The 15833-nt window shown below is 43.8% G+C and overlaps 1 protein-coding gene across 1 annotated transcript in view; it reads left to right on the top strand.

Annotated features, from left to right (window-relative positions):
• Positions 1-15833, top strand: part of LOC139155544 (extracellular serine/threonine protein kinase FAM20C-like) — a 76268-nt gene that overhangs the window by 36583 nt on the left and 23852 nt on the right. The gene's annotated exons all lie outside the window — the stretch shown is intronic.

Here is a 15833-nt window from a genome sequence, read left to right as displayed (position 1 = left end):
TTACATCCACCAAAAATAAAAGAGAGTAGCATGCGTGGGTATATATATTTTTCTTTCTGAACTTTTTTGGGGAAATTGATGTCGCTCGGACCTCCTCATTTGAGAGTGGACGTCAGGTCCTTGGATCCACCTTCATCCCAACTAGAGAAGCTGCGTGGCTCAAGAAGAAAGATAAGACTAGTATTATTTTCCAATGGTCTCCTCGATCTTCAGCTTAACCCTCCAGGAATGAAGGGCGGGAGATGTTTGAGTTTTCAGGCGTTTCCAAACTGTGAAAGTTCACTTTTGGCTGGAATCATTGGGAGTTCTAGTTCTAGCTTTATTGAAATCATTGGGAGTTCTAGTCCTAGTTTTATTGGAATTATTGGGAGTTCTAGTCCTAGCTTTATAGGAATCATCGAGAGTTCTAGTTTTTTTGGAATTATTCGAAGTTCTAGTTTTATTGGAATCATCGGGAGTTCTAGTCCTAGTTTTATTGGAATTATTGGGAGTTCTAGTTTTTTTGGAATTATTAGGAGTTCTAGTTCTAGTTTTATTGGAAGCATTGGGAGTTCTAATTCTACCTTTATTGGAATCATCGGAAGTTCTAGTCCTAGTTTGATTGGAATTATTGGGAGTTCTAGTTTTTTGGAATTATTAGGAGTTCTAGTTTCATTGGAAGCATTGGGAGTTCTAGTTCTACCTTTATTGGAATCATCGGAAGTTCTAGTCCTAGTTTGATTGGAATTATTGGGAGTTCTAGTTTTTTGGAATTATTAGGAGTTCTAGTTTCATTGGAAGCATTGGGAGTTCTAGTTCTACCTTTATTGGAATCATCGGAAGTTCTAGTCCTAGTTTGATTGGAATTATTGGGAGTTCTAGTTTTTTGGAATTATTAGGAGTTCTAGTTTCATTGGAAGCATTGGGAGTTCTAGTTCTACCTTTATTGGAATCATCGGAAGTTCTAGTCCTAGTTTGATTGGAATTATTGGGAGTTCTAGTTCTAGCTTTATGGGAATCATTGGAAGTTCTAGCTCTAGTTTCATTGGAAGCATTGGAAGTTCTGGTTCTAGTTTTATTGTTGGAAACCACCTTGAGTTCCAGGGGATTGGGTGGCATATAAGTCAATTAAATTAAATTCAGCAAAATTTAGCAACCATTTCTTGTCGCTGATAGCAATAGCAATAGCACTTATGAGGGTTAGAATAGCAATCAAAGAGCGGGAAGGGATGGATGAAGCACGGCATGTTTAGGAAGGCTTGGATAGAAAAAGAAGGGGGGAAGGAAAAAGAGGAAGAGGAAGGAAGGAGATATAGAAGGGAAAGATAGAAAAGGAGGAAGGGAGGGAGGGAGGTTGGAAGGAAGGAAGGAAGGAAGGAGAAAGAGATAGAGAAGGGAGGAAGGGAAGAAAAGGGAAGGGAGAGAGGGAGGGATGGAAGAAGGAGATAGAGAAGGGAGGAAAGGAAAAAGGAGGGAGGGAGGGAAGGAAGAAAGGTAAATAGGGGAGGGAGGGAGGAAGGGGATGATAGGGAAAAAAGGAGAAAAGTAGGGAAGGAAGAAATAAAAAGAAAAAAGAAACAAAAAGAAGGGAGGGAAAGGAAGGAAGGAAGGAACAAAGGAAGAAGGAAAGAGATAGAGAAGGGAGGAAGGGAAGAAAAGGGGAAGGAGAGAGGGAGGGGTGGTAGAAGGAGATAGAGAAGGGTGGGAAGGAAAAAGGAGGGAGGGAGGGAAGGAAGAAAGGTAAATAGGGGAGGGAGGGAGGAAGGGGATGATAGGGGGGAAAAGGAGAAAAGTAGGGAAGAAAGAAAGAAAAAGAAAAAAGAAAGAAAAAGAAGGGAGAGAAAGGAAGGACTGAAGAAAGAAAGGAAGGAAGGAAGGAAGAAAGAAAGAAAGAAAGAAAGAAAGAAAATGGTGTTTGAGTCACATTTTAGCAAAGTCACTTAGGCCTCCCGAAGGCTTAACAGAGCCATTCAGAGCTGGCATTAGTCATAACTGGAATAGTAAGCTTGTTCCCGTGCTTTGTTTCTGTAGCAGGAGAACAAAATTATGTACAGTATTTCCTTTTAAGTGTTTCGGCAGAACTCAGGAGAGAAGGAAAGAAAGTCATTCTTCAGCATCTACTTAATATTCCATCTCCTCTGCCAAATAACAGGTGAATTTATTTCTTTGCCCCTAGCGAAGCAACTGGCAGACTCAAAAAATAAAATAATAATCATACAACTAGCTAGAGCAGATATGTAGGACCATCCTGGCCCATCCTTGCTGGGTGGGGCTGCTGGGTATTGTAGTACAGCACTTTCAGCAGGCCAGGATAGTGGTTGAGCCCATGTTCGGAGGTGTGATCCTAGGGAGAATGGTTTTTTTAATAATCTTGATTGCACTGGTCAACACCAAAAATCATCAGCAAAAGTAATATGTCTGCCCCTAGCGAAGTGAGTTTGATATACTGATTCCAAAAATATGCTTAGTTTTGCTCTATCGTATAAAGTGTCTGATATAGCACCCCCTACTTTTTTGGCAGCTGCTACACACGGCTGGCTCATATTGATTGATTGATTGATTGATTGATTGATTGTTTATTTATTTATTTATTAATCAGATTTGTATGCCGCCCCTCTCTGCAGACTCGGGGCGGCTCACAGCAATAATAATACAGTGTAAACAAATCTAATATTTAAGTTAATTTAAAACCCCAATTTAAAAACCAATCATACATACAAGCATACCATGCATAAATTTTATAAGCCTAGGGGGAGAGAAAGTATCAATTCCCCCATGCCCGACGACAGAGGTGGGTTTTAAGGAGCTTGAGAAAGGCTAGGAGGGTGGGGGCAACTCTGATATCTGGGGGGAGTTGGTTCCAAAGTGTCGGGGCCGCCACAGAGAAGGCTCTTCCCCTGGGTCCTGCCAAACGACATTGTTTAGTTGACGGGACCCGGAGAAGGCCAACTCTGTGGGACCTAACTGGTCACTGGGATTTGTGCGGCAGAAGGCGGTCCTGGAGATATTCTGGTCCGGTGCCATGAAGGGCTTTAAAGGTTAGAGTTGAAAGGGACCATGCAGGTCATCAAGTCCAACCCCCTGCCTGAGCAGGAATCCTAAAGCACCCCAGCCAAATGGCAGTCCAATCTCCTCTTGAAAGTGTCCAGAGTTGGGGAGTTCACAACCTCCGCGGGCAGGTTGTTCCACTGGTTGATCGCTCTGACCGTCAGGAAGTTCTTCCTTATTTCTAGGTTGAATCTCTCCTTGGTCAGCTTCCAGCCATTGTTCCTTGTCCGGCCCTCTGGTGCTCTGGAGAATAGAGTGACCCCTCCTCTCTGTGGCAACCCCTCATATACCTGTATACAGCTATCATGTCCCCTCTGGCCCTCCTTTTCTCTAGGCTATCCATGCCCAGTTCCCGCAATCTCTCTTCGTAAGTCTTGGTTTCAAGTCCCTTAATCATTTTGGTTGCTCTTTTCTGCACCTTCTCCAGAGTTTCAATGTCCCTTTTGAAGTGCGGTGACCAGAACTGGACGCAATGCTCCAGATGTGGTCTGACCAGGGTGTAGTAGAGTGGTATTAATACTTCCCTGGTCTTGGAGTGTATCCCCCTGTTGATGCAGATTAGGATAGTGTTGGCTTCTTTGGCCGCTGCTGCATATTGCTGGCTCATGTAAATGGTTGTCCACTAGGACTCCAAGATCCCTCTCACAATTACTACTGTTGAGCAAGGTACCACATATACTGCACCTGTGCATTTTGTTTCTCTTGCCTAAATGTAGAACCTTACTTTTTTTTCACCACTGAATTTCATTTTGTTTGATAGCACCCAATGCTCAAGTTTGTCAAGATCCTTCTGTATCTTGAGCGTATCTTCTGGAATGTTGGCTATTCCTTGCCAGTTTGATGCAAATTTGATAGGTTTCCCCATCTATCCCCTTCTCCAAGAAATTGATGAAGATGTTGAAGAATACTGGGCCTAAAACAGAGCCTTGGGGTACTCTCTACATGGGGCTACCTTTGAAAAGTGTTCGGAAACTTCAGATCGTGCAGAACGCAGCCGCGAGAGCCATCGTGGGGCTTCCAAGATTCGCCCATGTTTCCTCAACACTCCGTGGCTTGCATTGGCTGCCGATCAGTTTCCGGTTACAATTCAAAGTGTTAGTCATGTCCTTTAAAGCCCTACATGGCATTGGACCAGATTACCTCCGGAACCACCTGCTACCGCACGAATCCCAGCAACCGATAAGGTCCCACAGAGTTGGCCTTCTCCGGGTCCCGTCGATTAAACAATGTTGTCTGGCGGGCCCCAGGGGAAGAGCCTTCTCTGTGGCAGCCCCGGCCCTCTGGAACCAACTCCCCCCCTGAGATTAGAATTGCCCCCACCCTCCCTGTCTTTCGTAAACTACTCAAGACTCATTTATACCGCCAGGCATGGGGGAGTTGAGATATTCCTTCCCTCTAGGCCATTGCAAGTTATGCATGGTATGTCTGTGTGTATGTTTGGTTTTATAATAAGGGTTTTTAGTTGTTTTTATTATTGGATTGTTACATGTTGTTTTTATCATTGTTGTTAGCCGCCCCGAGTCTACGGAGAGGGGCGGCATACAAATCCAATAAATTATTATTATTATTATTATTATTATTATTATTATTATTATTATTATTACTCCACTAAATACATCCCTCCATGTAGATGCAGTTCCGTTGAGCACTAGACATTGAGTGCAGCTGGTTAGCCACTTTTCAATCCATCTGATGGTTTGGCTGTCCATCCCATATTTTTCTACTTTATTTAGTAGTAGGTTATGCTCTCCTTTGTCAAATGCCTTACTGAAGTCCAAGTAAACCACACTGACAGCATTCCTCTGGTCACTAATTTTGTCACTTTGTTAAAGAATGCAATAATATTAGTTTGGCATGATCTGTTTTTGACAATCCCATGTTGGCTTTTTGGTTATTACTTTGTGTGCTTCTATGTATTCGTTGATTCGATGCTTTATTATCTTTTCCAAAATCTTCTCTGGTATTGAGGTCAGGCTGATATGTCTGTAGTTTCCTGGATCTGTTTTTCTTTCCTTTTTTTTTTGAAGACGGGAACTACATCAGCTCTTTTCCAGTCCTCTGGTAGTTCCCTGGTCCTCCAGGATCTTTAAAAGATATAGTTCATTGGTTCTGAGATCTCGTCTGTTCCTTCAGAACCTTGGGGTGTATTCCATTTGGGCCTGATGATTTAAAATCGTCTAGGGTGGACAGGTGTTCACTTACCATTTTCTTGCCTATTTTAACTTGCGTTCCTAAATACAGTGATCCCTCGATTTTCGCGAGGCTTGCGTTCCCAGACTGCCCGCGAAAGTCGAATTTCTGCGAAGTAGAGATGCGGAAGTAAAAACACTATTTTTGGCTATGAACAGCCAAAAACTACCCCCACGCACCCTTTTCCAAGGCTGTGCAAGGAGCCGGGCTTGAAGTCGGGGGTAGGGAGCGATGAAAGTGCGGAGGCCGGCAAAGATTGTTTTGAATGTCGGCCGCCCCCTCCCCCCCAGCGCCTCCGGGCCCCTTGCCACTACCCCCCGCCCGCCCGATCTGCCCCTCTCACCGGCTTTCTTGGGACACAGGTCCTGCTGCAGCAGCGCTGGCGGCTATGGCTTCTCATCCTCCTCATTCGGCCGCTAGCCGCTCTGAGCGCTTTGAGAAATCCCTTAGCTGAGAGCGCTTTCGTCCCAGCTATCAGTGAGGGGGCTGCAGGAGAGGCGGGGCAGGCGTTCTCACAGAGACGGAGAGAGAGAGTGAGAGAGAGAGAGCAAGAGGGGGGAGAGTGGAAGATAGAGAGAGAGAGAGAAATGATAGAAAAAAGGGGAGAGAAAAAAAGAGAAATGAGAAAATGATTGAAGCAGAGAATGACAGGAAAGAACGAGAAAGAGAGAGAGAAGTGACTCTTGGTGATGACGTATGACATCATCGGGTGGGAAAAACCGTGGTATAGAAAAAAAAACTGTGGAGTATTTTTTAATTAATATTTTTTGAAAAACCGTGGTATAGCCGTTTCGCGAAGTTTGAACCCGCGAAAATCGAGGGATCACTGTATGTTTTTTGTGATGCTGGTTTTGATAAGTTGGACTTTTCCAACTTATCAAAGTTTTTTTTCCCTTTGTGTAAAGACAGATGCAAAAAGCACGTTAAGTAGCTTTGCTTTCTCCCTGTTGCTTGTCACCTTCTTGCCACTTTCCCCCTGCAAAGAACCAATTATTTCCTTGATTTTTTTTTCTTATTTTTAATACGTTGGAAGAAGCTCCTTTTTGGGGGGTTACTTTTTACTTTTGTTGTAAGCCTTTGTTCATCGTGAGCCTCATCTTTACAAGCTTGGGCTATTTGCTGATATTCTGTCTTAGTTATTTCCCCTTCTTTCCAGTTTTTATACTTATCCTTTTTGTCTTTCAATTTGTCAGGGAGTTCTTTATGCAGCTATGCTGGTTTCTTTTGTGACCTATTATTTTTATTCTTCCTTGGTATTGTGCTAGTCTGGGCTTTTATACTCACATTTTTCAACATTTCTGAAGCTTCTTGGGATCCTTGAGGTTGGGGGATTTAGCCAGTTTTGTTATCCCAATGCCCATTGTAAATTCTGAGGCTAATCCAGTATGAATCGAACCAAACAAGAACCCTTCTGGACAACACCAGAGGAGGCTTGAAATGCATCTGACCTACAGAATAGCAGAATAAAATAACAGAGCTGGAAGGGACCTTGGAGGTCTCAAGCAGGAGAACCTAGACCATTTCAACCAGCAAAGAGATCCCAGAAACATCTGGGATTTGGAATGATGGCTTGATCATTCTTTGTCCCCAAATATAAATGGAAAGGGATGCTGTTTTGTTCCGCAATTCCCAAGCTTTCTCCAAACCAGATATATTATTTTCTACTCCTTCACATCTTCTGGGCAACATCTCTCCCACACAAAGGCAAAAAAGGAGAAACAAATTACTGCATGGAGGTTTGGGATGTGCATCCCTTCAACCACAACCCAGGGAGTGGTCATCTTTATAACGTGCCGAGTTTATTTATAAGCTTCCGTTCTTTCCCACCAACTTTTTTCCAGAGGAGATATGAAATATAAACACTGATGAAGCCTATACCCTGAAGAATGCTAGGTTCCTAGTGTTTTGAAGACTTCTATTTGATGTTCTCCTGGGCGCAGGAGACACCTCAACACCAAAATTGGGATTGGATGAAACCCAAGACTGCCGTTCTTCTCACATTGCGCATCCACACTGCTCAAATTAATTGTACCTCTTGGCCACCCAGCAATTCTGCATTTCATTGCGGTGACACAAATGCTTCGGGCTTTCTTTGTCCCTGCTGGTTTGGGGGAGAACAGTTTTTGGGACTTGTGGGAACAACCACACCATTCCTTCCTTGAGGGCTCCAAGCGACCACTTAGCTATCTGCTTGATGGGTTTTGTGGGCCTTGATGGGGTGGAAATGTTTTTTATTTCCCATAAATAGCTGATGGCACAATAATTATCACATTAGGGGTTTAATTGGTTGGACTATGGATGTTGGAGGAAGTATCTTCTATCTAAGGTCTCCTTTACGGCCACCCAGGAGAAATTTGTGTGTGTGTGTTTGTGTCTGCATTCCCTTTACAAGGTTTCATGAATTCTTTCCAACAAACAAGAACAGCTTTAACTTAGCACAAAGCAAAAGGGAATTGAAGCAAAATTCTAACAGCAATTGGGTGATGGCCTCTTGGCTTTTTTAACAGAATAACCAAGTTGGAAGGGACCTTGGAGGTCTTCTAATCCAATCCCCTACTCAAGCAGGAAGCAATATACTATTTATTGGAATAAAAGAATTGGTAAGGGACCTTGGAGGTCTTCTAGTCCAGTGATTTTCAACCTTTTTTGAGCTGCGGCACATTTTTTACATATACAAAATAATGGGGCACCTTGAGCAGAGGGGGAGTGGGGGGGCTAAAAAAAGTTTGGACCAAAAAAAATATCTCTCTCTCTCTCTTCCTCCCTTTCGCTCTATTTCTCTCCCTCTTTCTCTCTCTTCCTTCCTCTCTTTTTTGCTCTCTTTCTATCCCTCCTTCCCTGCCTCTCTTTCTCTCTCTCTCGCTTTCTTTCTCTTTCTTTCTCTCTCTTGCTTTCTTTCTCTCTCGCGCTTTCTTTCTCTTTCTTTCTCTCTCGTGCTTTCTTTCTCTTTCTTTCTCTCTCTCACTTTCTTTCTCTCTCTCTCTTTCTCTTTCTTGCTGAGCTTCACGGCACACCTGACCATATCTCGCGGCAAACTAGTGTGCCCTGGCACATTGGTTGAAAAACACTGTTCTAGTCCAATCCCCTGCTCAAGCAGAAAACAATATCTGGGGTGGTTGCCAGTCAAGTACTGCCGAGTCCATCTCTATTCCCTTCTTTGAAATGTGATCTCCTAAGTTGTCTATTGAGGTTTTGTGGAATTCACAGTTGGATAGCTTAGCATAGAGTTTGGCTGTTAGCAATTTCTTCAAAACTTGTTGTACCAGTTTTCTGTGTTCTTCAATGGATTCACTGCATATGGGGATGTCATCTAAATAAACAAGCACCCCCTTGTAAAGGTGGGGGTGCAACACCTCATTAATGTGTTGTGGGGTTTCCCTGCAGCCCGAAAGGAAACTCCGTAAGGAGCAGTTAAAAGCAGTCTTCCACTCATCTCCCTCCTTTATTCTTATGTGATAATAAGTGTTGAATCCTATGTAAATAGTTGGTTCCATGAAAAAACGCTGTCAGTGATGAAAGCAGGAAGTCGCGCCTGATTGGTTCAGACGCTGACTGCTCTCGTTTGGCGGGAGCCGCAAATGTATAAAAGAGCGGCTTTTCTCCAGGTAAGCCAGACGCGTTCCCGCTGCTTGTCACTTCTCCTTTTAAGAGCTGAATAAAGGAACCGTCTTTACTAGCCTTGTCTCCGGACTCTTCACTGGCGACGACGGACGGAAGAACCACGCGTGCAAGATGAACAACCTTCAAATCGGCCGGGCTCCTGAGTTCTTCAATAAGCCTCTCTCTTCAGATAGCTGACAAAGTCACTTACCTCCCCCCCCCCCATATTTCTTTGGACTTTGCTTGCTCAAAACGATGGCTTTGGCCTACAGTACCATTTAATGCAATAAGAGAGTTGGAAGGGACCTTGGAGGTCTTCTAGTCCAACCCCCTGCTCGAGTAGGAAAGCGTGTACCATTTCAGATAAATAGTTGTCTGACCTTTGTCTGAAAAGATATAGGACAGTGATGGTGAACCTTTTTTTCCTCGGGTGCTGAAAGAGTGTGTGTACGTGTTATTGCACATGTGAGAGTGCCCACACCCATAATTCAATGCCTGGGGAGGGCAAAAACAGCTTCCTACACCTGCCAGAGGACCTCTGGAAGCCAGAAACACCCTGTTTCCCAATTTTTGGTGGGCCCAGTAGGCTCGTGTTTTCCCCTTCCCTGGCTCCAAAGGCTTCTCTAGACTCAGGGGAGGGTAAAAACGCCCTCCTCCATCTCCCCAGAAGCTCTCTGGAAGCCAAAAATGTCCTCCCAGAGCCTCTGTGTGAGCCAAAAATCAGCTGGCCAGCACACACATGCACGTTGGAGCTGAGCTAGGGCAACGGCTTGCATGCCAGCAGATATGTCTCTGCATGCCACCTGTGGCCCCCGTGCCATAGGTTTGCCATCACTGGTATAGGATTTCATTTCATTTCATTTTATTGGATTTGTATGCCACCCCTCTCCGTAGACTCAGGGCGGCTAACAACAGTAGTAAAAACAACATGTTACAATCCAATAGTAAAGAAGCTAAAAACCCTTATTTTAAAAACCAATCATATATACGAACATACCATACATAAATTGTGGAAGCCTAGGGGAAAAGAATATCTTAGTTCCCCCATGCCTGATGACAGAGGTGGGTTTTAAGAAGCTTGAGAAAGGCAAGAAGGGTGGGGGCTATTCTAATCTCTGGGGGGGAGTTGGTTCCAGAGGGCCGGGGCCGCCACAGAGAAGGCTCTTCCCCTGGGTCCCGCCAAATGACATTGTTTTGTTGACGGGACCCGGAGAAGGCCAACTCTGTGGGACCTAATTGGTCGCTGGGATTCGTGCGGAAGAAGGCGGTCCCGGAGATAAACTGGCCCGGTGCATGAAGGGCTTTATAGGTCATAACTAACACTTTGAATTGTGACCAGAAACTGATTGGCAACCAATGTAGACTGCGGAGTGTTGGTGTGACATGGGCATATTTAGGGAAGCCCATGATTGCTCTCGCAGCTGCATTCTGCACGATCTGAAGTTTCCGAAAACTTTTCAAAGGTAGCCCCATGTAGAGAGCGTTACAGTAGTCGAACCTCGAGGTGATGAGGGCATGAGTGACTGTGAGCAATGACTCCCGATCCAAATAGGGCCGCAACTGGTGCACCAGGCGAACCTGGGCAAACGCCCCCCTCTTGGATCTCTTGCTTGAGAAGAGAGTTGGCCTAAAAGGCTTCCAAGTTCTTTCCAACTCTGCTATTCTGTTATTCAGTTCTCCCGTTCCTTCTCCGTGGCCTTGCCCACATTGGACCCATCCGCCTCTTGCCTCTGTAGGGCATTATTTACTCTCAGCCCACATCTCCTTCCTTCCAGCGCTTGACCATCTCCTCATTTCCGTTGCTTATTTAGAACGCCCAGGATTCTGGCCACAATTGAGGTGTCACCCCAACAGTAAACATAGACAGCAGGTTAATCCTGGAAGCGGAGCCGAGAGCTCGGGGAAAAGTTAGGCTCAAGCCTGCCAGATGTGGAGTTTTGAGGTTGCTATCCTCAAAGGGTCAACCAGTTGAAGGCTGACCACGTTCTTACCAAGAAATCTCTCTTCCCCTGGGTCGAAAATAAGAGGAACCAGAGTGTTGACTCGAGTCTGTTTGCGGCCTGAGGTGCACCCTGCAATTGTGGCTGAGCTCCACTGAAAGAGAGAAAAAGCAAGGGCAGAAATTACAGGGTGTTCTGGACTGAAAAGGAAAAAAAAGTGTTTGGCAGCTCCTAACAAAGTCCTGTGGCCAGGCTCCTCCAAAACACGGGAGGCTAAATTTGCAAAACCTTGGGGAAGGGCATTTTCAGGGGAGGGGACAAAATCTATCTGTCCACTTATCCACCCACCCACCCATTCATCCATCCATCCAGTCATCTATTTATCCATCCACCTACCTATCATCTAAATAAAATTTATGTAGAATTGTATGAGTATCTCTTGCTCCATCTATCTTTCCATTTGTCCATCTATCCACCCTTTCTTTCTTTCTTTCTTTCTATCTCCATCCATCCATCCAACCAACCAACCAACCAACCAACCAACCAACCAACCAACCAACCAACCATCCATCATCATCTCTCTCTCTCTCTCCATACATACATACATACATACAATACATAGCATAGCATAGCTAGGTAGCTATCATATCTAGCTAGCTATCTTTCCACTCACCTATCATATCTATGCATCTATCCATCTATACAAACACACACACACACACACACACATACATACATACATCTGTGGTACCCATCTATCTATCTACTGATCTATCAACCCTGTCTGTCTGTCTGTCTGTCTGTCTGTCTGTCTGTCTGTCTCTCTCTCTCTCTCTCTCTCTATCTATCATCTATCTATCTATCTGCGGAGAGGGGCGGCATACAAATCTAAATAATAAAATAAATAAATCTATCTATCTATCTACATACATACATACATACATACATACATACACACACACACACATACATACATAGCTAGTTAGCTATCATATCTATATCTAGCCATCTACCTTTCCTTTCACCTATCATATCTATGCATCTATCCATCTACAGAGAGAGAGAAAGAGAGAGAGAGAGAGAGAGAGAGAAAATACATACATACATCTACAATATCCATCTACCCATCCACGACCTCCCATCCACCCATCTACACAAACTTTCTGTCTGTCTGTCTGTCTGTCTGTCTCTATCTATCTATCTATCTATCTATCTATCTATCTATCTATCTATCATCTACCTATACATCCCTTCATCCATCCAGGGGTTGGCTACTGCCCGGACCGGTGGGAACGCAGTGGGGTAGCGAAAATGGAGGTCCACCCTAACGGACCCAAATTGCACTGAAAGACGTTGAAAGAAAATGTAGGGCGTCCTGCATAAACCACAGCCACAGTGTGGTAGTGAAAATTTTGGTAGCCCTTCACTGCATCCATCCATCTATCATCCTCAACTTACGACCGGATTAAGCATAGTCTGAAAATAACAACAGGTCTTTCAGAATTGTGCAAAAGAGCGCAAAGCCCAACACAACCTCTCCCAGGCTTCCTTGTAAGCCAGATACTTTAAAGAGTTGACCCCTTTAAAACAGCTCCATCTCGAATGGGCCTTCTTAAAACAGCCACTTCGCTTTTCCAATTTGCTCATTTAAAAAATAAAAAACCCACCTTCAAAAGAAAGGCTTGCTTGTTCTTCTCTGATCTTTTTCTGAATCATTTTTCAACGCACGAAAAGCTTTCACGATTTCACCTGCCGTTCAGCACGTAACAATGTTGGCTTTGTCTGAGTCGCGGCCTGCATTCGTCTAACCTCTGTTTTATAAGCCCATCCCATTTCATTTCGGCACGGATCTGTGGGGCTTTTAAAGAAAACGCTCAACAATTCACATGGTTTTATTAAATAGGGTTTTTAAAAAAAAATATATTGAAAGAGACATGCTTGTATACATTGTTTGTAGTCCCCTGCACAAATGTTTGTGTTCCTTTTTTTCCCTGCTCTGCAAAGCCAGAATTTTAATGGCATTGGGGAGCAATTAAGTCAGTTTGATTAAAGAGACCCCCACGAAGGAAATATTTAAAATACACTAAGGGTTGTAGATGTTGTTAACTAGGATCCCTCATGCCCTCATCACCTCGAGGCTCGACTACTGTAACGCTCTCTACATGGGGCTACCTTTGAAAAGTGTTCGGAAACTTCGGATCATGCAGAATGCAGCTGCGAGAGCAATCATGGGCTTCCCCAAATATGCCCATGTTACTCCAACACTCCACAGTCTGCATTGGTTGCCGATCAGTTTCCGGGCACAATTCAAAGTGTTGGTTATGACCTATAAAGCCCTTCATAGCACCGGACCAGGGTATCTACGAGACCGCCTTCTGCCGCACGAATCCCAGCGACCGGTGAGGTCCCACAGAGTGGGTCTCCTCCGGGTCTCGTCAACTAAACAATGTCGTCTGGCGGGACCCAGAGGAAGAGCCTTCTCTGTGGCGGCTCCGACCCTCTGGAATCAGCTCCCTCCAGAGATTAGAATTGCACCCACCTTCCTTGCCTTCTGTAAACTCCTTAAAATCCACCTCTGTCGTCAGGCGTGGGGGAACTGAAACATCTCCCCCTGCCTATGTAGTTTTTTTATGTATGTATGTTTTTTATATATTGGGATTTCTTGTTTTTTAGACTTTTTAAATGTATTATTGTTATTTTAGATTCTATTAGATTTGTTGTTATATATTGTTTTTATCATTGTTGTAAGCCGCCCCGAGTCTACGGAGAGGGGTGGCATACAAATCTAATAAATAATAATAATAATAATAATAATAATAATAATAATAATAATAATAATAATAATAAATAAATAAATAAAAAATGCTCAACAATTCACATGGTTTTATTAAATAATTGTTTTTTTAAATTTATTGAAAGAGGCATGCTTGTATACATTGTTTGTAGTCCCCTGCACAAATGTTTGTGTTCCTTTTTTTCCTGCTCTGCAAAGCCAGAATTTTAATGGCATTGGGGAGCAAGTAAGTCAGTTTGATTAAACAGACCCCACAAAGGAAATATTTGAAATACACTAAAGGTTGTAGATGTTGCTAACTAGGATCCAGAAACATTGCTGGGCTCTAAAGAAAGTAGTTTCAGGCACTCTGTCAAAATGAGTTAGGAGGTTGTAGCTTGTCTGCAACCTATTGCTCAAAAAAGAAATGGAAATAATTTAAAAAGTTAAGAAGCGGTGTAAATAAGGTCCAGGAGGGAAGTGTTTTTAATAGGAAGGTGAACACAAGAACAAGGGGACACAATCTGAAGTTAGTTGGGGGAAAGATCAAAAGCAACATGAGAAAATATTATTTTACTGAAAGAGTAGTAGATGCTTGGAACAAACTTCCAGCAGACGTGGTTGGTAAATCCACAGTCACTGAATTTAAACATGCCTGGGATAAACATATATCCATTGTAAGATAAAATACAGGAAATAGTATAAGGGCAGACTAGATGGACCATGAGGTCTTTTTCTGCCGTCAGTCTTCTATGTTTCTATGTTTCTAGATTGGACTAGAAGACCTCCAAGGTCCCTTCCAACTGTATTATTCCTGAATATAGAAGGAGAAGAGAAATAGAAGGACAGGAATGTATGTGTAGTTCCACTGGGGAGAATTTACTCTTTTCACAGCTTGCGTAGGGGGTTGGTTTAATAGAAGACCCCCAAGGTCCCTTTCAACTATATTCTTCTCTTCTTCCGTTAATGCAAAACTCAGATTTTGTATGGCTACCCATTAAGGCGTACTGTTGTCCCTGATTCATGGACTCGTGTCCCAAAATCTTCATAAATATGGGGCGCTGTCTGAGAATTCACTTTTGATTAACTATCTTTGATGACACCCATCCTGGCCCGTCATTGGCGCTTCTATAATTCATAGCACGTCAAGACTGTTGGATGAGTTGGATATGTATTTGGAGGAAGCCTCTTATCTTCCTGTCTTTTCTCCCTCTACCCCCCACCAAAAAAAATCCAGAAGCAGAGATATATTTTACAGGTGGTGATTAAATTCCAGCAGTGACATGTCAAGCATTTTGTGAATGTCGTCTGCATAATGAACTTATTTATCAACTGAGAAGGCAACAATATTTTCCAACACTTGGCACATAAATAATCTTCCATGTTTTGTGCATGGGTGTGCACGCCGGTGTGTGTTTTAATCCTGCCTATCGTATTTTTCAGAGTACAGTGATACCTCGTCTTACAAACGCCTCGTCATACAAACTTTTCGAGAAACAAACCCGGGGTTTAAGATTTTTTTTGCCTCTTCTTACAAACTATTTTCACCTTACCAACCCAAGCCGCCGCCACTGGGATGCCCCACCTCTAGACTTCCGTTGCCAGCGAAGCACCCATTTTTGCGCTGCTGGGATTCCCCTGAGGCTCCCCTCCATGGGAAACCCCACCTCCAGACTTCTGTGTTTTTGTGATGCTGTAGAGGAATCCCAGCAGTGCAAAAATGGGTGCTTCGCTGGCAACAGAAGTCCGGAGGTGGGGTTTCCCAGCGAGGGGAGCCTCAGTGAAATTGCACCATCGCAAAAACACAGAGGTCTGGAGGTGGGGTTTCGAGGACTTTGGTGTTTTTGCGATGCTGCGATTTCACTGATGCTCCCTTCGCTGGGAAACCCCACCTCCAGACTTCCGTTGCCAGCGAAGCACTCATTTTTGCGATGCTGGTATTCCCCTGCTGGGATTTCCCTGCAGCATCACAAAAACACAGAAGTCCGGAGGTGGGGTTTCCCATGGATGGGAGGCTCAGGAGAATCCCAGCAGCGCAAAAAACAGGCACTTCGGCTAGCAAAAGGGGTGAATTTTGGGCTTGCACGCATTAATCGCTTTTCCATTGATTCCTATGGGAAACATTGTTTCGTGTTACAAACTTTTCACCTTAAGAACCTCATCCCGGAACCAATTAAATTTGTAAGACAAGGTATCACTGTATAAGATGCACCTTTTTCCTCTCTAAAAGAGGCTGAAAATTTGGGTACGACTTATACTCTGAATGTAGCTTTTTAAAGCTTTTTTTTCCCAGCCCTAACAAG

This window comes from Erythrolamprus reginae, unplaced genomic scaffold, assembly GCF_031021105.1.
Source record: "Erythrolamprus reginae isolate rEryReg1 unplaced genomic scaffold, rEryReg1.hap1 H_3, whole genome shotgun sequence".
NCBI classification, from domain to species: domain Eukaryota; kingdom Metazoa; phylum Chordata; class Lepidosauria; order Squamata; family Dipsadidae; genus Erythrolamprus; species Erythrolamprus reginae.
The sequence above is the reverse complement of the archived record's forward strand: the minus strand, read 5'-3'. Positions and strand labels throughout refer to the sequence as shown.